This window comes from Protopterus annectens, chromosome 1.part0 (genome assembly GCF_019279795.1).
Source record: "Protopterus annectens isolate FY-2018-M chromosome 1.part0, PAN1.0, whole genome shotgun sequence".
Taxonomy (NCBI): domain Eukaryota; kingdom Metazoa; phylum Chordata; order Ceratodontiformes; family Protopteridae; genus Protopterus; species Protopterus annectens.
In genome coordinates this window covers 1,659,405,104-1,659,427,958 of record NC_056725.1, presented here as the reverse complement: position 1 = coordinate 1,659,427,958, position 22,855 = coordinate 1,659,405,104, and the positions used below count along the sequence as shown (strand labels likewise).

The 22,855-nt window shown below is 39.7% G+C and overlaps 2 non-coding genes across 2 annotated transcripts; both read right to left on the bottom strand.

Moving 5' to 3' along the window:
- Positions 1–9,378: 9,378 nt before the first annotated feature.
- On the bottom strand, positions 9,379–9,451 carry TRNAT-CGU. Its single transcript has one exon. It is a non-coding gene; the product is annotated as a tRNA-Thr (tRNA).
- Positions 9,452–11,184: 1,733 nt separating this feature from the next.
- On the bottom strand, positions 11,185–11,257 carry TRNAV-CAC. The gene has a single exon. It is a non-coding gene; the product is annotated as a tRNA-Val (tRNA).
- Positions 11,258–22,855: the final 11,598 nt, after the last annotated feature.

Below are 22,855 nucleotides of genomic sequence, written 5' to 3'. Positions count from 1 at the left end.
GGTGATGCTTTTGGATTTCCTAGAAAGTTTCTCCATGCTATGGCAGTGTGCAAGAATCTGGACTGGAATGCAGATAAGTGTCCATTCTGAAACAGAGCTGGTGAGAAGTCTACCAAGATGCTAAAGTGTCTGTGGAGCTGATTGGCAAGCAACTACAAGAGCCTGAGCAGAAAAAATGCCGTAGTTCATTGGGAGGTAGAAATGAGCAGGCACATACTACCTTCTGAATGCTGCATCCTGAAAAGAGTTTCTAAAAGTACCTGCCCTTCCACAAAAAAAAAAAAAGAAGAAGGGAAATAGAGGCTCTGATGAGATTCGAACTCATGACTGCTGGTTTATAAGACCACTGCTCTAACCCCTGAGCTGCAGAGCCACACACGCAAGCTTTTTGATGCACTTTTTTTAAACATGTTTGTTTATTGGTGTTCTCTGCTTTTCAACAGGGTGATAGAATTTGCATCTTTGGATCTTTCATCACACCCAAGCCATTCCATAAGGGCATGGGTAGCTATGCTGAATTGTGCCATATTGCCCAGTATTTGGCCGGATAAACAGACAATCCAGTGACGTGCTAAGGGAAATGAAAACTGATTGCATGGTAGCATCTGCAAAATTTAGCTGCCTCAATAAATTATCTTCATTTGGTTTATCTTTCGAATTCTAGTCAGCCAAGTAACATCTATGGGAGTGGTGAAGTAAGGAAACTTTAAATAGGCCCTCTCCTGGTTAAAAGGAGTATGTCACGTCATTTGCAAAAGTGCATGCGTCTGCATAGTCCTTTGCATGCAGTATTGAAAATAGATTTGAGGAAGTCACTTTCTGATCACTAGAACCTGCTTGCAGCTATAATAGTAAGTCAGCATCCAGACTGGACCAAGTCTGGCCAGGGATGCATCCGACACTGACCAAGTTGCTGCATTGTCCCTACACACTGATGACAAGGGACTGCAAGAGTCTAAGCAGGAAAACAAGCTGTATTTCTTTATACTAGAAAAAGGATTGAACATTTCTTTGAGAGTGCAGGACTAAAATCTAGTGCCTAAAACTCATCTGAATGTGGTTGTTACGACAGCTGAAGCAGATTCTTTTCAAGCAAGAGCTCAGATGATTCAAACTCATAACCTCTTGTTTATAAGGCAAGCACTTTAACCACTGTACCAGCAATCCTCAAGATGGCAGCGTTCAGCACAACTTTCTTCTAGAAAGAACTTCTTTTTCTAGCTTTCCTTTTTGCTTGCTAACTACACATCTTTCTTAGGCAAGAGCTCAAAAGACTCAAACTCATGATCTTTCATTTATCAAACCTGGACCTTAACCACTGTGCTAGCAAGGCTGAAGATGGAAATGTCAAGAAAGAATTTCTTCGTTTGTCTTTCCTTTTAGCCTGTTTACTGAGTGTGAGACACAGGAAGTAGCACTAATTGCTTGCACATTACCCACAAACAGGGTAGCTGGCCCGTACAGGGATGAAACCCACAATCTTGTCATTATTAGCACCACTCTTTAGCCAACTTAGCTAACATGTGAGGTCATTAAGACTACCATCCAACCTCCATCAGCATGCAAACTGATGTCAATGATGGTGTGAGCAATTATATGTAAAGGGTGCTATGCCTCAGCTCATGAGGTGCAACTGTATCAATACTCCTCGACAGATGACGGACGCTATCTGTCAAACGTATGACTACTCAACTCTCCACTGAGAATGCTGATCCAAATTACTTTCAGTTCTATGAACCTGTGACTTAAATTCCTTCATGATGCTCTGTTTCTTTTGGCCAGGAAGGTGATGCTTTTGGATTTCCTAGAAAGTTTCTCCAAGCTATGGCAGTGTGCAAGAATCTGGACTGGAATGCAGATAAGTGTCCAGTCTGAAACAGAGCTGGTGAGAAGTCTACCAAGATGCTAAAGTGTCTGTGGAGCTGATTGGCAAGCAACTACAAGAGCCTGAGCAGAAAAAATGCCGTAGTTCATTGGGAGGTAGAAATGAGCAGGCACACACTACCTTCTGAATGCTGCATCCTGAAAAGAGTTTCTAAAAGTACCTGCCCTTCCACAAAAAAAAAAAAAAAAAAAAGAAGGAAAACACAGGTTCTGAGGAGATTTGAACTCATGACCTCTGGTCTACAAGACCAGTACTTTAAACCCTGAGCTACAGAGCCACTCATGCAAGCCTTTTGATGCACTTTTTTTTTAAACATGTTTGTTCATTGGTGTTCTCTGCCTTTCAACAGGGTGATAGAAGTTGCATCTTTGGATCTTTCATCACACCCAAGCCATTTCCATAAGGACATGGGTAGCTATGCCGAATTGTGCCATATTGCCCAGTATTTGGCTGGACAAACAGACAATCCAGTGACGTGCTAAGGGAACTGAAAACTGATTGCACAGCAGCATCTGCAAAATTTGGCTGCCTCAATAAATTATCTTCATCTTTCGAATTCTAGTCACCCAAGTAACATCTATAGGAGCCATACCTCTCAACCTGGAAACATCAAAAATCTGGACAAGGCTCATGAAAAATAGGTACAAATCTGTACGCTGATTAACATCTAATTTGCATACATAATTACGTAACCCCACCCACTCCGATGGAATTGTGGGATACCAACTTTCAAACGCAAACTGAAAAACAGAACCAAAATATGGCTCTAGAGTCTAGACCCTGTAGTAAATGGTAACCATTTTTTTTTTGAAACGTGTAACACATGATGTTCACTGGGAAGGGAAAAGATAATGAATATTATGATTTTATTTTGGTGATTTGCAGTATCTGGGTTTTGAGGTAAAAGTAGAGCATTTAATGTTGCATTTAATGGTAAGCAATAATCTTCTTTTGTCTTTTCCCGGTTAGGGGTCACCACAGCAGATCATCTGTCCTCTCATGGTTGGCAGTGGAGTTTTACTGTGTCGAGTTGCCAGCCCAGTGCCCAACCTTCCTAGAAGGTGCACACACACTCACACCTAGGGCCAATATGGAGTGTCCAATCCACCTACTGCATGCTCTAACTTTAGCAAAAGAAAGTTATAATTTGCTAGAACCTCCAAAAGTCATTCTCCATGGCCTACTGATCAGTGGCATAGCTTGAGTTTGTGCCACCCGGAACTGTCTGAGTTTGCCACTTTCCCACTCACAAAATCATAGATGATTGGGGCCCCCAAACACAGCCCTCCCCCTGCAGCCATTCCAATATCCCATTACTTGGCTATTTCACCCTATTTACTGTAAACACCGTAATGTGTGCACTGCTTTACTTCTATGATGATTTGGATTTCATTTAAAACTTATTTTACAGCACAAACACTAATACATATCTGCTAAACAAAACAATAGTCTCACAATTAAAATATACTTAGGATTAAAACTTCTCTGCCTTGAAACTCAAAATGCATGCCATCTGGCCAGTGGTGGATAAAGATTACCTTTGAGCCGTTTTCAAATCATAGGCACTTTACACACAAAACATACATGTGTTTTTTGATACACCTTCCTGATTGTATTAAATTACATTCCTTGTATAATATAACACACTTGTTAGAGCTTTTAAATTTGTTTTGAACATTTTTCCAGTAAGCAATGAAAGAAAATGCATGAACAAATAATGACAAAACTGCTCAATTCAGAATATTTCTATCATAAAAGTCCACTCAGATGTCTACAACCCACCAGTATCAGTAAATATTCACAATCTCTGCAGAAGTAAAAGTCATCTAAATAATTCCACATTAAAGAGATCTGTAACTAATGAAGAGGTTGCTGCTAGAAAACAACTTTATATTTCATTATTTCTTCTACAAATAAAGTGCCTATTGCCCTTGATGAATAACCTACTTATGTTATATTAAAAAAATGATAAGCTAGTAACATTGCAAGAGGGAATGGATGGCAAACATAACAGGTTCATAGTTACTAGTTATGTCTGCCAAAGAGGACATTCGCAGGACTGCAGCATCCACCCCCTTTAAAAATACAACACAGCACAGTATCAGTAATCCATCTACATACCATGGGAGTAAAACCCACAGCCTTCTGCATCAAAAAGCAAGTATTCTACTTGTTGTGCTACTAACACAGACTTGACATAAGCAACACAAAACTTTTCTAACCTTGAAGAACTATGCAGGACAAAAAATCTGGAAAAAGCCAAAATTTGTTAGGGGTGGGGGGATGACAAAGGCCCAAAACCAGGGACACATTTTAAACATTGCTTGCATAATATTAGAAAATCTGCTAGAATAAAATGTTTTGTGTTACTATGAGTTTCCTGAAAGACAGGAAGACTGAAACTTAAATAACTATCATTATTTAGTGAATTCAGTTCTCACTGATTTGCCAGAAAACCACAAATGTTAAGAGGAACATTCCAGACATTTTGTAAAACTTTGGACAGTAGAGAACTATGGTTAACTCCATGAATCATCACAAGTGGTGGTGGAATAGGTAGAGACTTTAGGGTCTTGCTCCTTGTATGCAAGGCACAAGGTTCGAGTCTGCATAATTCTAACTAGCAGTTATACCTAACTGGGGCATTTGCACCCACACACACACTTAAATTGTAAGGATTGCTTAGGACCTTGTAAAATAAAATGCAGAGCAGCTTGCTAATTGCTTGAATGACCCATACAGCCCTGCAAATGATGATTATGCACATTTTTTTTCAGCTGGTTGTATATAGAAATAAATGGACCATTGGCTAATTTCTTGAATGGACTAAGTTCTCCGACTTACAGTGAGAGCAGTTCTTGAACTTGCAGCCGGTTGTAAAATAAATGCAGAAAATTGGCTATAAAATAAATGCAGAAAATCTTCTAATTGCTTGAATATACTAATTGGCTTGGACATACAGTGAGAACACTGGCACAGCAGATAAAAATTGGACTTTCAAGTACTCGGACTTGCAGCTTACTTTTCACAGCAGAAATAAGTTTAGTTTCACAACAGAAATAAATACGTTCTCTGATTCGCTCGACCATACTTTTGTTCTCTTGTACTTATAGCAATGGCAGATATAATACACTGGCACACACACATTACATATACCTTGCTTTATTGCTTAATGAAACTAAAATAAAATACAAACACACGCACACATTGGCGATTGGCCCCAGCAGCATACTTTCATTTACAGCACGGCACACCAAATAAAATCGCTAAGTACAGCTTGCTTGAAGGGACTTATAGCAGAAATAGATTCTCGGAGACTCGGACTTACAGCGACAGTAGATAAAATAGAATGGCACATGGCACAGCAGATAAAATCAAACTTTCACACAGTTCTCTCGCTTAGACGTGCAGCACAGCAGATAAAAAACTATCACAACTGACAGAAGGGTAAAAATCTATGCCAGTATGCAGCCTATGAGCCCAGTATTTTTTTTTCTTCCCAGCATCAGCCTGAGACATGTGAGCAGACTATCTGCAAAACTTGATCATACAGACACACACCAGCTCAGCTGTTAAAAGTAAATCAAACTCAAAGCAGTTAGTAAAATGAATCCCTCTCATACAAAGCAGCTCAGCCGTGAAAAGTAAAATGTAATGCCTGGCTGCAAGTTATTTCTCCTGCCATAAAGAGTATATAGCAGCCGTCAGTAAATACATTCCATTAAACTGTTTAAACAGCTCACCTACACAACCGTATAAAGTAAAAGAAAGCAGTTCAGCTGTTAAAAGAATAAAAAAGCACATAAAAGTAAAATGCAATGCCTCCCTGAGGCTCCTTTCTCATACAAAATAGCTCAGCTCACTGTTAAAATTAAAATGTACCTGCCATTAAGAATACATAGCAGCCATAAGTAAATAGGTTCTGTTACTTACATAGCTCTTGCAGTAGTTTAAAAAAGTAACCAGCCCATTCTCGGCAGCATTAGTGCTGCTACCTGCTACTGTTTAATTTTCATTTCCCGCCTACTCATAGCCAGACGGAAATAATGACGCGAGCTCCTTGAGCTCAATTCCGACTGGCTGGTAGCGTTGACGGAGCTGATGTCATTGCGCACGTGATGACGTCAGCTCCAACAGCACGAAAATTCAAAACATAAAAAAAAGAAAGCAAAAAAATCAGAACTGAAGGGGTGCCACTCGGGAATCGTGGCACCCCTTCATTTTGACCCCAAAACTCGGTAAAAAACGAGTAATTCAGGATGGTTGGGAGGTCTGATAGGAGCTGTGAAGTAAGGAAACTTTAAATAGGCCCTCTCATGGTTAAAAGGAGTATGTCATGTCATTTGCAAAAGTGCATGCGTCTGCATAGTCCTTTGCATGCAGTATTGAAAATAGATTTGAAGAAGTCACTTTCTGATCACTAGAACCTGCTTGCAGCTCTAATAGTAAGTCAGCATCCAGACTGGACCAAGTCTGGCCAGGGATGCATCCAACACTGACCAAGTTGCTGCACTGTCCCTACACACTGATGACAAATGACTGCAAGAGTCTAAGCAGGAAAACAAGCTGTATTTCTTTATACTAGAAAAAGGATCAAACATTTCTTTGAGAGTGCAGGACTAAAATCTAGTGCCTAAAACTCATCTGACTGTGGGTGTTTATGACACCTGAAGCACATTCTTCTCAAGCAAGAGCTCTGAAGATTCAAACTCATAACCTCTTGTTTACAAGACGAGCACTTTTACCACTATACCAGCAATCCTCAAGGTGGCAGTGTTCAGCACAACTTTCTTCTAGAAAGAACTTCTTTTTCTAGCTTTCCTTTTTGCTTGCTAACTACACAACTTTCTTAGGCAAGAGCTCAAAAGACTCAAACTCATGATCTTTTGTTTATCAAACCAGCAACTTAACCACTGTGCTAGCAAGGCTAAAGAAGGAAACGCCACGCAAAGCTTTCTTCAAGAAAGAATTTCTTCATTTGTCTTTCCTTTTAGCCTGTTTACTGAGTGTGAGACACAGGAAGTAGCACTACTTGCTTGAACATTACCCACAAACAAGGTAGCTGGCCCGTACAGGGATGAAACCCACAATCTTGTCATTATTAGCACCACTCTTTAGCCAACTTAGCTAACATGTGAGGTCTTTAAGACTACCATCCAACCTCCATCAGCATGCGAACTGATGTCAATGATGGTGTGAGCAATTATATGTATAGGGTGCTATGCCTCAGCTCAAGAGGTGCTACTGTATCAATACTCCTCGACAGATGACGGATACTATCTGTCAAATGTTTGACTACTCAACTCTCCACTGAGAATGCTGATCCAAATTACTTTCAGTTCTATGAACCTGTGACTTCAATTCCTTCATGATGCTCTGTTTCTTTTGGCCAGGAAGGTGATGCTTTTGGATTTCCTAGAAAGTTTCTCCAAGCTATGGCAATGTGCAAGAATCTGGACTGGAATGCAGATAAGTGTCCAGTCTGAAACAGAGCTGGTGAGAAGTCCACCAAGATGCTAAAGTGTCTGTGGAGCTGATTGGCAAGCAACTACAAGAGCCTGAGAAGAAAAAATGCCATAGTTCATTGGGAGGTAGAAATGAGCAGGCACACACTACCTTCTGAATGCTTCATCCTGAAAAGAGTTTCTAAAAGTACCTGCCCTTCCACAAAAAAAAAAGAAGGAAAACACAGGTGCTGACGAGATTTGAACTCATGACCCCTGGTTTACGAGATCAGTGCTCTTACCCCTGAGATAAAGAGCCACTCGTGCAAGCCTTTTGATGCACTTTTTTTAAACATGTTTGTTCATTGCTGTTCTCTGCCTTTTAACAGGGTGATAGAATTTGCATCTTTGGATCTTTCATCACACCCAAGCCATTCCATAAGGGCATGGGTAGCTATGCTGAATTGTGCCATATTGCCCAGTATTTGGCCGGACAAACAGAAAATCCAGTGATGTGCTAAGGGAACTGAAAACTGATTGCACGGTAGCATCTGCAAAATTTGGCTGCCTCCATAAATTATCTTCATTTGGTTTATCTTTCGAATTCTAGTCACCCAAGTAACATCTATGTGAGCGGTGAAATAAGGAAACTTTAAATAGGCCATTTCCTGGTTAAAAGAAGTATGTCATGTCATTTGCAAAACTGCATGCATCTGCATAGTCCTTTGCATGCAGTATTGAAAATAGATTTGAAGAAGTCACTTTCTGATCACTAGAACCTGCTTGCAGCTATAATAGTAAGTCAGCATCCAGACTGGACCAAGTCTGGCCAGGGATGCATCCAATACTGTCCAAGTTGCTGCACTGTCCCAACACACTGATGACAAGTGACTGCAAGAGTCTAAGCATGAAAACAAGCTGTATGTCTTTATACTAGAAAAAGGATTGAACATTTCGTTGAGAGTGCAGGACTAAAATCTAGTGCCTAAAACTCATCTGCCTGTGGGTGTTTATGACAGCTGAAGCACATTCTTTTCAAGCAAGAGCTCAAAAGAGTCAAACTCATAACCTCTTGTTTACAAGACCAGCGCTTTAACCACTGTACCAGCAATCCTCAAGATGGTAGCATTCAGCACAACTTTCTTCTAGAAAGAACTTCTTTTTCTAGCTTTCCTTTTTGCTTGCTAACTACACATCTTTCTTAGGCAAGAGCTCGAAAGACTCAAACTCATGATCTTTCATTTATTAAACCAGCACCTTAACCACTGTACTAGCAAGGCTGAAGATGAAAACGCCAAGCAAAGCTTTCTTAATGAAAGAATTTCTTCATTTGTCTTTCCTTTTAGCCTGTTTACTGAGTGTGAGACACAGGAGGTAGCACTAATTGCTGGAACATTACCCACAAACAAGGTAGCTGGCACGTACAGGGATGAAACCCACAATCTTGTCATTATTAGCACCACTCTTTAACCAACTTAGCTAACATGTGAGGTCTTTAAGACTACCATCCAACCTCCATCAGCATGCGAACTGATGTCAATGATGGTGTGAGCAATTATATGTAAAGGGTGCTATGCCTCAGCTCAAGAGGTGCTACTGTATCAATACTCCTCGACAGATGACGGATGCTATCTGTCAAATGTTTGACTACTCAACTCTCCACTGAGAATGCTGATCCAAATTACTTTCAGTTCTATGAACCTGTGACTTAAATTCCTTCATGATGCTCTGTTTCTTTTGGCCAGGAAGGTGATGCTTTTGGATTTCCTAGAAAGTTTCTCCAAGCTTTGGCAGTGTTCAAAAATCTGGACTGGAATGCAGATAAGTGTCCAGTCTGAAACAGAGTTGGTGAGAAGTCTACCAAGATGCTAAAGTGTCTGTGGAGTTGATTGGCAAGCAACTACAAGAGCCTGAGCAGAAAAAATGCCGTAGTTCATTGGGAGGTAGAAATGAGCAGGCACACACTACCTTCTGAATGCTTCATCCTGAAAAGAGTTTCTAAAAATAGCTGCCCTTCCGCAAAAAAAAAAAAAAGAAGACGGGGAACACAGGCTCTGATGAGATTTGAACTCATGACCCCTGGTTTACGAGACCAGTGCTCTAACCCCTAAGCTACAGAACCACTCCTACAAGCCTTTTGATGCACTTTTTTTAAACATGTTTGTTCATTGGTGTTCTCTGCCTTTCAACAGGGTGATAGAATTTGCATCTTTGGATCTTTCATCACACCCAAGCCATTCCATAAGGGCATGGGCAGCTATGCCGAATTGTGCCATATTGCCCAGTATTTGGCCGGACAAACAGACAATCCAGTGACGTGCTATGGGAACTGAAAACTGATTGCACGATAGCATCTGCAAAATTTGGCTGCCTCCATAAATTATCTTCATTTGGTTTATCTTTCAAATTCTAGTCATCCAAGTAACATCTATGTGAGCGGTGAAGTAGGGAAACTTTAAATAGGCCCTCTCCTGGTTAAAAGGAGTATGTCATGTCATTTGCAAAACTGCATGCATCTGCATAGTCCTTTGCATGCAGTATTGAAAATATATTTGAAGAAGTCACTTTCTGATCACTAGAACCTGCTTGCAGCTATAATAGTAAGTCAGCATCCAGACTGGACCAAGTCTGGCCAGGGATGCATCCAATACTGACCAAGTTGCTGCACTGTCCCTACACACTGATGACAAGTGACTGCAAGAGTCTAAGCAGGAAAACAAGCTGTATGTCTTTATACTAGAAAAAGGATTGAACATTTCGTTGAGTGTGCAGGACTAAAATCTAGTGCCTAGAACTCATCTGACTGTGGGTGTTTATGACAGCTGAAGCACATTCTTTTCAAGCAAGAGCTCAGAGGAGTCAAACTCATAACGTCTTGTTTACAAGACGAGCACTTTAACCACTGTACCAGCAATCCTTGAGATGGTAGCGTTCAGCACAACTTTCTTCTACAAAGAACTTCTTTTTCTAGCTTTCCTTTTTGCTTGCTAACTGCAAATCTTTCTTAGGCAAGAGCTCAAAAGATTGAAACTCATGATCTTTCGTTTATCAAACCAGTACTTTAACCACTGTGCTAGCAAGGCTGAAGATGGAAATGCCAAGCAAAGCTTTCTTCAAGAAAGAATTTCTTCATTTGTCTTTCCTTTTCACCTGTTTACTGAGTGTGAGACACAGGAAGTAGCACTAATTGCTTGAACATTACCCACAAACAAGGTAACTGGCTCGTACAGGGATGAAACCCACAATCTTGTCATTATTAGCACCACTCTTTAACCAACTTAGCTAACATGTGAGTTCTTTAAGACTACCATTCAACCTCCATCAGCATGCAAACTGATGTCAATGATGGTGTGAGCAATTTTATGTAAAGGGTGCTATGCCTCAGCTCAAGAGGTGCTACTGTATCAATACTACTCGACAGATGACGGATGCTATCTGTCAAATGTTTGACTACTCAACTCTCCACTGAGAATGCTGATCCAAATTACTTTCAGTTCTATGAACCTGTGACTTAAATTCCTTCATGATGCTCTGTTTCTTTTGGCCAGGAAGGTGATGCTTTTGGATTTCCTAGAAAGTTTCTCCAAGCTTTGGCAGTGTTCAAAAATCTGGACTGGAATGCAGATAAGTGTCCAGTCTGAAACAGAGTTGGTGAGAAGTCTACCAAGATGCTAAAGTGTCTGTGGAGCTGATTGTCAAGCAACTACAAGAGCCTGAGCAGAAAAAATGCCGTAGTTCATTGGGAGGTAGAAATGAGCAGGCACACACTACCTTCTGAATGCTTCATCCTGAATATAGTTTCTAAAAATACCTTCCCTTCCGCAAAAAAAAAAAAAAAAAGAAGAAGGGAAACACAGGCTCGGATGAGATTTGAACTCATGACCTCTGGTTTGTGAGACTAGTGCTTTAACCCCTAAGCTACAGAGCCACTCGTGCAAGTCTTTTGATGCACTTTTTTTAAACATGTTTGTTCATTGGTGTTCTCTGCCTTTCAACAGGGTGATAGAATTTGCATCTTTGGATCTTTCATCACACCCAAGACATTCCATAAGGGCATGGGCAGCTATGCCGAATTGTGCCATATTGCCCAGTATTTGGCCGGACAAACAGACAATCCAGTGACGTGCTAAGGGAACTGAAAACTGATTGCACGATAGCATCTGCAAAATTTGGCTGCCTCCATAAATTATCTTCATTTGGTTTATCTTTCGAATTCTAGTCACCCAAGTAACATCTATGTGAGCGGTGAAGTAAGGAAACTTTAAATAGGCCCTCTCCTGGTTAAAAGGAGTATGTCATGTCATTTGCAAAACTGCATGCATCTGCATAGTCCTTTGCATGAAGTATTGAAAATAGATTTGAAGAAGTCACTTTCTGATCACTAGAACCTGCTTGCAGCTATAATAGTAAGTCATCATCCAGACTGGACCAAGTCTGGCCAGGGATGCATCCAATACTGACCAAGTTGCTGCACTGTCCCTACACACTGATGACAAGTGACTGCAAGAGTCTAAGCAGGAAAGCAAGCTGTATGTCTTTATACTAGAAAAAGGATTGAACATTTCGTTGAGAGTGCAGGACTAAAATCTAGTGCCAAAAACTCATCTGACTGTGGGTGTTTATGACAGCTGAAGCACGTTCTTTTCTAGCAAGAGCTCAGAGGAGTCAAACTCATAACCTCTTGTTTACAAGACAAGCGCTTTAACCAGTGTACCAGCAATCATCGAGATAGCAGCATTCAGCACAACTTTCTTCTAGAAAGAACTTCTTTTTCTAGCTTTCCTTTTTGCTTGTTAACTACACATCTTTCTTAGGCAAGAGCTCAAAAGACTCAAACTCATGATTTTTCGTTTATCAAACCAGCACCTTAACCACTGTGCTAGCAAGGCTGAAAATGGAAATGCCAAGTGTCAAATAAATTATTAAGAATCAGACTGTAAAATCATTAGGCTTTTTAAAATGACAGTCAACACACAGGAGATTCAGATGCAAAAGTTTACTAGTGTACACCAGGAGGCAAAAGACCATACAATACAAGTATAGAATTTTGCCTAACATGATACAGGAAATAAACTTCATTATATACACTATACATTCAAGCTGTGCCCACCTTACTGACGTGGTCAGTCACAGGACACCTACATCACTATAGTCTACAATATTCTATTCATAAGAAAGTGCTGAGGTTATACTTTTTAAAAGTTTTCCCATGAGAATAATACAGCCTTGCAAAGCACCTGGTCAGTTATAATGTCTTTCTGTAAATGTTATTCTTTCAAGGTTTCAGTCCTGCTCGAATACAATAGTCAGTTCAGTTCTTAATACGCTTCTTTGTTCTTCTCGCAACATTAATTTTAGCAGCTGTGCTGATAATATTCACAAGGCCAACTATCTCAGAGGAAGGAAGAAAAGATTCAATGCCTTATACATTCATTTTCCTGACCCAGCAGATAATCATTAGTGAAAAACATAAGCTTGCTGAGCTGGCTACTGCCAGGGTCAGAGTTCAATCACACTGCAGCTCTAAAGCTTCAAGCAATTACATGTAAGATCATTCTTACTGCCATATTGTAAAATAGAATAAAATGCATTACATACTATTTGCTTTTAAACTAGCACTTCATATATGTTTAAGTACATGTTTTTCTAACATTCTCCCTCCTTTTAATACTTTTTATTCTATTCAGAAACATAAACAACATTATATCATTCCCTAGCCTTCTCCTTTTAAGGACTTTAACTAGGCAAGTCATTTAATCTATACTTCAGAAAAAGCATCATCTGAAATCAATCTTTCAATTTCAATATCTTGGTAAAAAGTTTCAGTAACAGATAAATCAACAAAATCTTTGATTAATCTTTTCATTCAGGGAATTCCACAGCAAACACATGCTCCTATTAGGAGTATACCCACACAAATAGCAATTAAAATGTTCAATAGGATGGAACCCCACCCCCCAAACAGATTCTGGAAAAAGTCCGTCAGTGGGTTTGGGCCTGGTTTAGTCATTGCTGATACTTGCTGAATTACCTCTAGGTGATTATTTATCTCGTAACGATTCTCAGGGATAAAAGCACAGCATTCTTCTTCGTGTACCACCTCTTGCCGCTAGGGTGAAGTAAAGAGCCATTCGATTTTGTAGCACAACAGTTCTCATTACATTCAGTTCATCAGTCACCAATTCTAGGGCGGAAAAAGTTGCATTACTTATTACTTCAAGAAGTTTCGACAGCTTTCTCAGCTCCCAGATTGATTTGACTGCTCCATAGGCTGGTAGTATTCCTGCCCAGGATATAACACTGTTACCCAAGTCCATATGAGTCAATTCACTTTTGTCTTTTACTGAATTATGGTCTTTCCAACCAGCTTTGATCTTCCCAACTGGATTCACAGGTTTCTTAACTGGACCTTCAGATTTTCGAGCTGTTTCCCTTACATTTCGTATCTTAGCCAAAGGTAATTCTGCAGTATGTCTTATTGCTGGAACCAGATAACCCAAAAAACAACTGCCGGACCAATTCTCAGGTAACCATTTATATGCCTTTTTCCCACAAATAAAATAACAGTTTTTTACTTTGGTACTAATACGTGTTATCCCTGCATGAAACATTTTCCTATCTTTAATAGACAATTGTTTAGTTAAGACTGGATTGTCACGTACTGCATTTAATGTAGTTTTCATTGAACTCAGATATGAATCATAGTTAGTATTACAAACAGTACCCTCACTTCTGACTTTAATGTAACATTTATAAGACATTGTTATATTACAATTACTCCAGTCCACCTGGAGGGTATCATTTTTGTAAAAACATACAACTCCTTTTTGTGTGACAGGTAAAAATAAAAGCTATTTTGTCCTGTGATCTCACAGTTCCTGTATCAAAAAGCAAATTTTCCCAAGTCTCATTTATCCCCAGAGGGACAGCGGACATTAACAGTCCTCCATATGCTGTTGGTATAGCTGTACAAACCCAGCAATTTGAAATGTTCATAGTCTCTGCATACACACGTTTCATGGCCAGGTATGTGTTAAAATTTGGATGCCAGTCTATAGACAGTTCATCACGTCTTCTCACTTTCACTCGTGTGGTTGAGTGCAGGAAAAACCACAATAAGAGAAAAATTGTCACACTTATAGTCAACAAATGCACAGCTAACAAAATAATTATGCAACAGTTCTGGGGTTGCTCTGCTTTTCTGTTTGCTTTACTTTTGGCCATTTTGCCCTTGTGTATCAGTCACAAAGTTCTTATCAAGTTGAAAGTTCTTTACCGGTTTACAATGCGTCAAATGAACCCAGGACGTCCTCTCAGCTACTCTGACTGCAGTAGGCCTTGCCAACAGGACCTGGTACGGACCTTCCCACTTTGGACTCACCCTTTTCGTCACCTTCAACCAGATCCAGGTACATGGTTCCAAAACTGCTTCTACCGGTTTGTTCTGTCTTTCATTTGAAAAAGAGTTAAACTGCAAAACAGATTTATTCATTAACAGTTTCTTTATATAATTAGCTAATGAACTGTCAGCCTCCTGCTCTGCAGGCATGAGAGCTTTCCACTGAGGCACACAATATGCTCTCCCAAAAAACATTTTAGAGGGAGTCAAACCTTTAACATTTATTTAATTCTATGAAATCCATACAAATAGTATGGAACGGGTATGGTGGTATAGGAAAACTTCCTTGCTTGGTTTTAAATGCTGCTTGTGCATGGTGCTTGTTACAAGTATGACAAGCTGCACAAAATTTTTTGTATAATTTATGTATCCATATGTTTGGAACTAACTGTACCATCCCCCCTGTTGAGACATGGCACTGCCCATGGCTCAACAAAGCCGCATATCTAAATAAATTAGACGGCAATATCGGTTTTCTTTCTTTGGAAATGTACAGTCCATTCTCAAGAATTGCACCTCGTTTTACCCATTTTTGTTTTTCTGCTTTTGTAGTAAGCATCTGCATTGTTTTTAACATGTCTAAATCTAAAATCTCAGAGGGTTGTAATTCCTCATTCAAAAATAAAGTTTCTGAGTCTGAGGCTGCTTGCTTTGCAGCTGCATCAGCTCGTGTATTACCTTTTGAAATCTTATCCTGTTGTTTTGTATGAGCTACACATTTACAAATAGCTACTTTGGTAGGTAACTGAATAGATTCTAATAGCTCCCAAATAAATTGCGCATGATTAATAGGTTTTCCACTGGATGTAATCATTCCTCTAATTTTCCATTGTTGTGCAAATACATGTACTGTAGAAAAAGCATACTGACTGTCAGTATATATGTTTACACACTTGTTTTTTGCTAAAGTACATGCTCTCGTCAAAGCTATCAACTCTGCTGCTTGTGCAGATAAGTTGTGTGGTAAGGATTGAGCTTCTAAAATTTCAGTGTCTGTAACTACTGCATATCCCACCAGATTCTTCCCTGTAGGACCCCTTCTGCATGAGCCGTCCACGTAATATGTCACCTCAGCATTATCCAAGGGCATATCTATAAGATCTTGTCTAGGTAAGCTAACTGTTCAATTTCCTGCAGGCAGCTGTGTGGTGTGCCCACTGCAGGAGTTGGAAGTAATGTCGTACATCGTTCAATTGTCATATGAGGTTGGCTCAGCAGTATAGTTATACATGAAAGATGTCTAGCAGGAGAAAGGTATGCCATTTTCTCTTGCAGTAAAATTATTGCAACTGCATGAGGCACTCTCAATGTGAGAGGGTGGAATAACACCACTGAGGCCGAAGCCTGCACTGCCATTGCTGCTGCAACTACTGCTTGTACACAGTGAGGCAAATATTGCACCACTGGGTCTAACTGTGATGAATAGTAAGCTATGGGGCATTGCTTATCCCCATGTTGTTGCGTCAATACTGATGTCTGATGTCATGTACCCTTGCTTACAATCTACGGTCTGAAAGAACCGTTTGTGATAATTTGGAAGTCTTAAAACTAATGAAGAAGCTATCAACTGCTTCAACCTGCAGAAAGCCATTTCTGCTTCTGTTGTCCATTGTAAAATATCTTGTACTGCCATTGGTGTCTTATATATCAAATCAGTCAGTGGAGCAGATTCCAAAGCATAATTTGGTACCCAGCTCCAACAAAAATTAGTTGTACCTAAGAAAGACATTCTTTCTTTCTTAGTTGTTGGTTTGGGTGTTTGCAAGATTGCTGTTTTTCTTTCTTCATCTAGTATTCTACCTTCATTGGATATCACATATCCCAAGTATCTAACTTGTTTTCTCAAAAGTTGTAACTTACTTTTGTTTACTTTGTGTCCTTGTATTGCTAAAAATTTTAATAATGCTACAGTATCCGCCCTGCACTGCTGCTGGGTGGGGGCTGCTAGCAAGATGTCATCTACATAAAGTAGAATTTGACTACCTCCAGGTGGGGTAAATCCTGCCAGGTTGCTAGCCATTTTTTTGTGCAAATATTGTTGGGCTCTCACAATATCCCTGTGGTAGTCGAGTATATGTATACCTTTTACCCTGAAATGTAAATGCAAACCAATATTGACTATCAGGATGTATAGGTATTGAAAAGAAACCATTGCTAATATCTACCACAGAGAAATACTTCTCTTGCGGTTCTAAATCATTTAACAAAGTATGTGGGTCTGGCACCGTAGGTGCTCTAGGTATTACTGCATTATTTACAGCTTGTAAATCTTGTACCATCCGCCATTCCCCATTTACTTTTTTAACAGGAAATAGGGGTGTATCACATGGTGAATCAAGAGATTCTACCAGTACTCCTTCTTTGAGTAATGCTGCTATTATAGGCTTAATTCCTACTTCTTCATCCTTTCTCAAAGGGTATTGTCTTTTCTGTGGTCTAAAAGCTGACTTTGGGGTAATTGTAACTGGTCCTGCTGTTTGAATAAGCCCTACATCTGACTTGCCTGTTGACCACAGAGTTGTTGGAATTTCACACAAGGCCTTTTCTTTTTCTTCTAATAAAAATGCTAATCAGCTGTCCTCGCTAGATTGCAAGTGTACAGCTGTATGTGTCTGTGTCAACCAATTCAGTTTTTGTTTTTGTATCCCTTGTCCTGACAGCTCTAAATCAGTCTGTTTCTCCCATCTTGTTACTTTTTCTCCTAAGTCTGCCCATTTAACACTTTTATTCTTTGTAAAGCTAACATGTGGCAACCGATTTGATCCATACAATGCAAGAAATTCTTGAGGAAATGAACAGCTAACTACACTGTTCCCCTCAGTATCCCAGTACAAAGTACGCAAAACCAATCTAGTTGCACGATTTCTAAACAGTTCTTGCTCATACTCTCTATCAGGTCCTGGTGTGGTACAGTAATATAGAGTACAGTGTAACAAATGCTGTTGATTAGTGTCAAGGGAGGGGGTTTTACTGATGGCTACGTTCATCAGCTCCTTGGTCACTGCCCCTGGATCAGTCGTGACTAGGTCCTGGCTGTACCAATAAAAGGTTTCACCCTCTGATCGCACTACAAAAGTATCCATTTGTCTCTGTGCCTCCATACCTTGTACAGTTGGAACTACTGCTATGCCAAATATCTGCATAAGGTCACTGCCCAATAGGTTTACTGGACACTTTGCAGAAACCACTATTTTACTTCTCTGGGTCATACCTGAAACAGGGTCAGTTATTGCTATATCATGGGAGAGTGGTTCCCTGTATAGCTCTCCATTTGCTGCTTTTACTAATACATAATCAGGTGATTCAGAATGTTCTGGTAACTTGGAGGGCTGTATCAAAGTCCGTGACGCTCCTGAGTCACACAGGAATTTGACTTCCCTTCCCTCCACCAGAAGTGTCACTTCTGGTTTTGTATCTGCTGGGTAGAGCTCCAGGCTCAACAATGCTAAATCTAAAATTTCATTTCCATTTTTATCTAAGTCAATTTGTACTTCCTCTACTCCTTCTACTACATTGGTATTTGTCTTTTCTATTCTAGCTGTTACTGGTGATTTCTGACTTTCATATGATGTATCCTCACTATCATATAGTCACTCCTCATCTCCTTTATCTTCTGTCATTGCTTTCTTATTTTGTTTACGGTCCCTAGCTAGATGGCCTTTTTACCTGACTGTAATACAAATACTTCAGCTCCGTCTTCAGCAGTGAAGACTTGCGCCTTCTTTTTCTTTTTACTATTAAAGTGTCTTTCAGCATGTCTAGCATACTCAAGTAAGGCTTGTAGCCTGCTTGTTTGGTGATCTATCATATGCTTTGTAATAAAGCTACTGATAGGGGCAATGCAACCTTTGAAAAATGCATTTTTTAATTGTTGTTCATATGGGGAATCATGTGTTTGGTTCTCAGGAACCAACATACCGCTGTGATTATTAAAGCATTCTAATAATCTAGCATAATATCCATCTATTGTCTCATTTTCCTGTTGTATGCATTGATTAATGCAAGTCCAGTCTGCTCTAAGTTTCCATTTCTCAGAGATTCTGTCTGTCATACCTTTCACTCTGTTGTCTAAAAATGTTTTTGAATTTCTAAGCTTCTGTTTTTCTACAATTTGCTTCCTCAATCCACCTGTGTGCTTGAGGTATGCCTAGTTGGTGCTGCTTTTTTGCCTGATCTCCTGCATCAGATTTAAGCTGTTTAAGGAGTTTAACTAGTGTAAGTTTATCTAGTTTACCATCAAATTCATATTTGTTAACACATTTTGTATAATACCTAACATATCAGCATGCTGTAATTGCATGTATTTTGCCTCTTTGGTTAGCGGATCTTGCAAGGTTTTAGTGCACTGATTACCCATGTCAAAGAAAATGTTACGTAACCCTTTTCTTACCACGTGGTATCTTGGTTCCTTACACAGTTTATCTAGAATAACTGCCTACCTTATTCTGTTTCCCTGATCTATGACAAAATATACAGTAATTTCTTATGTCCCTGATCTGTACAACAAATCTATGACAATTATGTCCCTGATCTGTACAACAAATCTATGACAATTATGTCCCTGATCTGTACAACAAATCTATGACAATAATATTTACTGTAACCTAGTTCCTGATCTAAAACAGAAAAAAGGCAAAAACCTTCCTACCTGAGCCTCCTGGTGATGAAAGTTTTCAAATTCCGCTCTTCAGCCACAGATCAGAAAGTGGACAGCCTCTTTAGACACAACAATTCAGTCAGAGGTCTTTTCACTCAAGAAGAACCATTTTGGCAACTTCTCCTGCGCAGATCTATTACCACCCATACACTCTGACCTGTAGCTTACCAAGGGAATTCCGTCACGAAAGGACCAAACTGTCAAATAAATTATTAAGAATCAGACTGTAAAATCATTAGGCTTTTTAAAATGACAGTCAACACACAGGAGATTCAGATGCAAAAGTTTACTAGTGTACACCAGGAGGCAAAAGACCATACAATACAAGTATAGAATTTTGCCTAACATGATACAGGAAATAAACTTCATTATATACACTATACATTCAAGCTGTGCCCACCTTACTGACGTGGTCAGTCACAGGACACCTACATCACTATAGTCTACAATATTCTATTCATAAGAAAGTGCTGAGGTTATACTTTTTAAAAGTTTTCCCATGAGAATAATATAGCCTTGCAAAGCACCTGGTCAGTTATAATGTCTTTCTGTAAATGTTATTCTTTCAAGGTTTCAGTCCTGCTCGAATACAATAGTCAGTTCAGTTCTTAATATGCTTCTTTGTTCTTCTCGCAACATTAATTTTAGCAGCTGTGCTGATAATATTCACAAGGCCAACTATCTCAGAGGAAGGAAGAAAAGATTCAATGCCTTATACATTCATTTTCCTGACCCAGCAGATAATCATTAGTGAAAAACATAAGCTTGCTGAGCTGGCTGCTGCTAGGGTCAGAGTTCAATCACACTGCAGCTCCAAAGCTACAAGCAATTACATGTAAGATCATTCTTACTGCAATATTGTAAAATAGAATAAAATGCATTACATACTATTTGCTTTTAAACTAGCACTTCATATATGTATAAGTACATATTTTTCTAACACCAAGCAAAGCTTTCTTCAAGAAAGAATTTCTTCATTTGTCTTTCCTTTTAGCCTGTTTACTGAGTGTGAGACACAGGAAGTAGCACTAATTGCTTGAATATTACCCACAAACAAGGTAGCTGGCCCATACAGCGATGAAACCCACAATCTAATCATTATTAGCACCACTCTTTAGCCAACTTAGCTAACATGTGAGGTCTTTAAGACTACCATCCAACCTCCATCAGCATGCAAACTGATGTCAATGATGGTGTGAGCAATTATATGTAAAGGGTGCTATGCCTCAGCTCAAGAGGTGCTACTGTATCAATACTCCTCAACAGATGACAGATGCTATCTGTCAAACATTTGACTACTCAACTCTCCACTGAGAGTGCTGATCCAAATTACTTTCAGTTCTATGAACCTGTGACTTAAATTCCTTCATGATGCTCTGTTTCTTTTGGCCAACAAGGTGATGCTTTTGGATTTCCTAGAAAGTTTCTCCAAGCTATGGCAGTGTGTAAGAATCTGGACTGGAATGCAGATAAGTGTCCAGTCTGAAACAGAGCTGGTGAGAAGTCTACCAAGATGCTAAAGTGTCTGTGGAGCTGATTGGCAAGCAACTACAAGAGCCTGAGCAGAAAAAATGCCATAGTTCATTGGGAGGTAGAAATGAGCAGGCACACACTACCTTCTGAAGGCAGCATCCTGAAAAGAGTTTCTAAAAGTACCTGCCCTTCCACAAAAAAAAAAAAAGAAGGAAAACACAGGTTCTGATGAGATTTGAACTGATGACCGCTGGTTTACAAGGCCAGTGCTCTTAATCCTGAGCTACAGAGCCACTCATGCAAACCTTTTGATGCACTTTTTTTAAACATGTTTGTTCATTGCTGTTCTCTGCCTTTCAACAGGGTGATAGAATTTGCATCTTTGGATCTTTCATCACACCCAAGCCATTCCATAAGGGCATGGGTAGCTATGCCGAATTGTGCGATATTGCCCAGTATTTGGCCGGACAAACAGACAATCCAGTGACGTGCTAAGGGAACTGAAAACTGATTGCATGGTAGCATCTGCAAAATTTGGCTGCCTCAATAAATTATCTTCATTTGGTTTATCTTTCGAATTCTAGTCACCCAAGTAACATCTATGTGAGCGGTGAAGTAAGGAAACTTTAAATAGGCCCCCTCCTGGTTAAAAGGAGTATGTCATGTCATTTGCAAAACTGCATGCATCTGCATAGTCCTTTGCATGCAGTATTGAAAATAGATTTGAAGAAGTCACTTTCTGATCACTAGAACCTGCTTGCAGCTATAATAGTAAGTCAGCATCCAGACTGGACTAAGTCTGGCCAGGGATGCATCCAATACTGACCAAGTTGCTGCACTGTCCCTACATGCTGATGACAAGTGACTGCAAGAGTCTAAGCAGGAAAACAAGCTGTATGTCTTTATACTAGAAAAAGGATTGAACATTTCGTTGAAAGTGCAGGACTAAAATCTAGTGCCTAAAACTCATCAGACTGTGAGTGTTTATGACAGCTGAAGCACATTCTTTTCAAGCAAGAGCTCAGAGGAGTCAAATTCATAACCTCTTGTTTACAAGACGAGCGCTTTAGCCACTGTACCAGCAATCCTCAATATGGAAGCATTCAGCACAACTTTCTTCTAGAAGAACTTCTTTTTCTAGCTTTCCTTTTTGCTTGTTAACAACACATCTTTCTTAGGCAAGAGCTCAAAAGACTCAAACTCATGATCATTTGTTTATCAAACCAGCACCTTAACCACTGTGCTAGCAAGGCTGAAGATGGAAATACCAAGCAAAGCTTTCTTAAAGAAAGAATTTCTTTGTTTGTCTTTCCTCTTAGCCTGTTTACTGAGTGTGAGACACAGGAAGTAGCACTAATTGCTTGAACATTACCCACAAACAAGGTAGCTGGCCCGTACAGGGATGAAACCCACAATCTTGTCATTATTAGCACCACTCTTTAACCAACTTAGCTAACATGTGAGGTCTTTAAGACTACCATCCAACCTCCATCAGCATGCGAACTGATGTCAAAGATGGTGTGAGCAATTATATGTAAAGGGTGCTATGCCTCAGCTCAAGAGGTGCTACTGTATCAATACTCCTCAACAGATGATGGATGCTATCTGTCAAATGTTTGACTACTCAACTCTCCACTGAGAATGCTGATCCAAATTACTTTCAGTTCTATGAACCTGTGACTTAAATTCCTTCATGATGCTCTGTTTCTTTTGGCCAGGAAGGTGATGCTTTTGGATTTCCTAGAAAGTTTCTGCAAGCTTTGGCAGTGTTCAAAAATCTGGACTGGAATGCAGATAAGTATCCAGTCTGAAACAGAGTTGGTGAGAAGTCTACCAAGATGCTAAAGTGTCTGTGGAGCTGATTGGCAAGCAACTACAAGAGCCTGAGCAGAAAAAATGCCGTAGTTCATTGGGAGGTAGAAATGAGCAGGCACACACTACCTTCTGAATGCTTCATCCTGAAAAGAGTTTCTAAAAATACCTGCCCTTCCACAAAA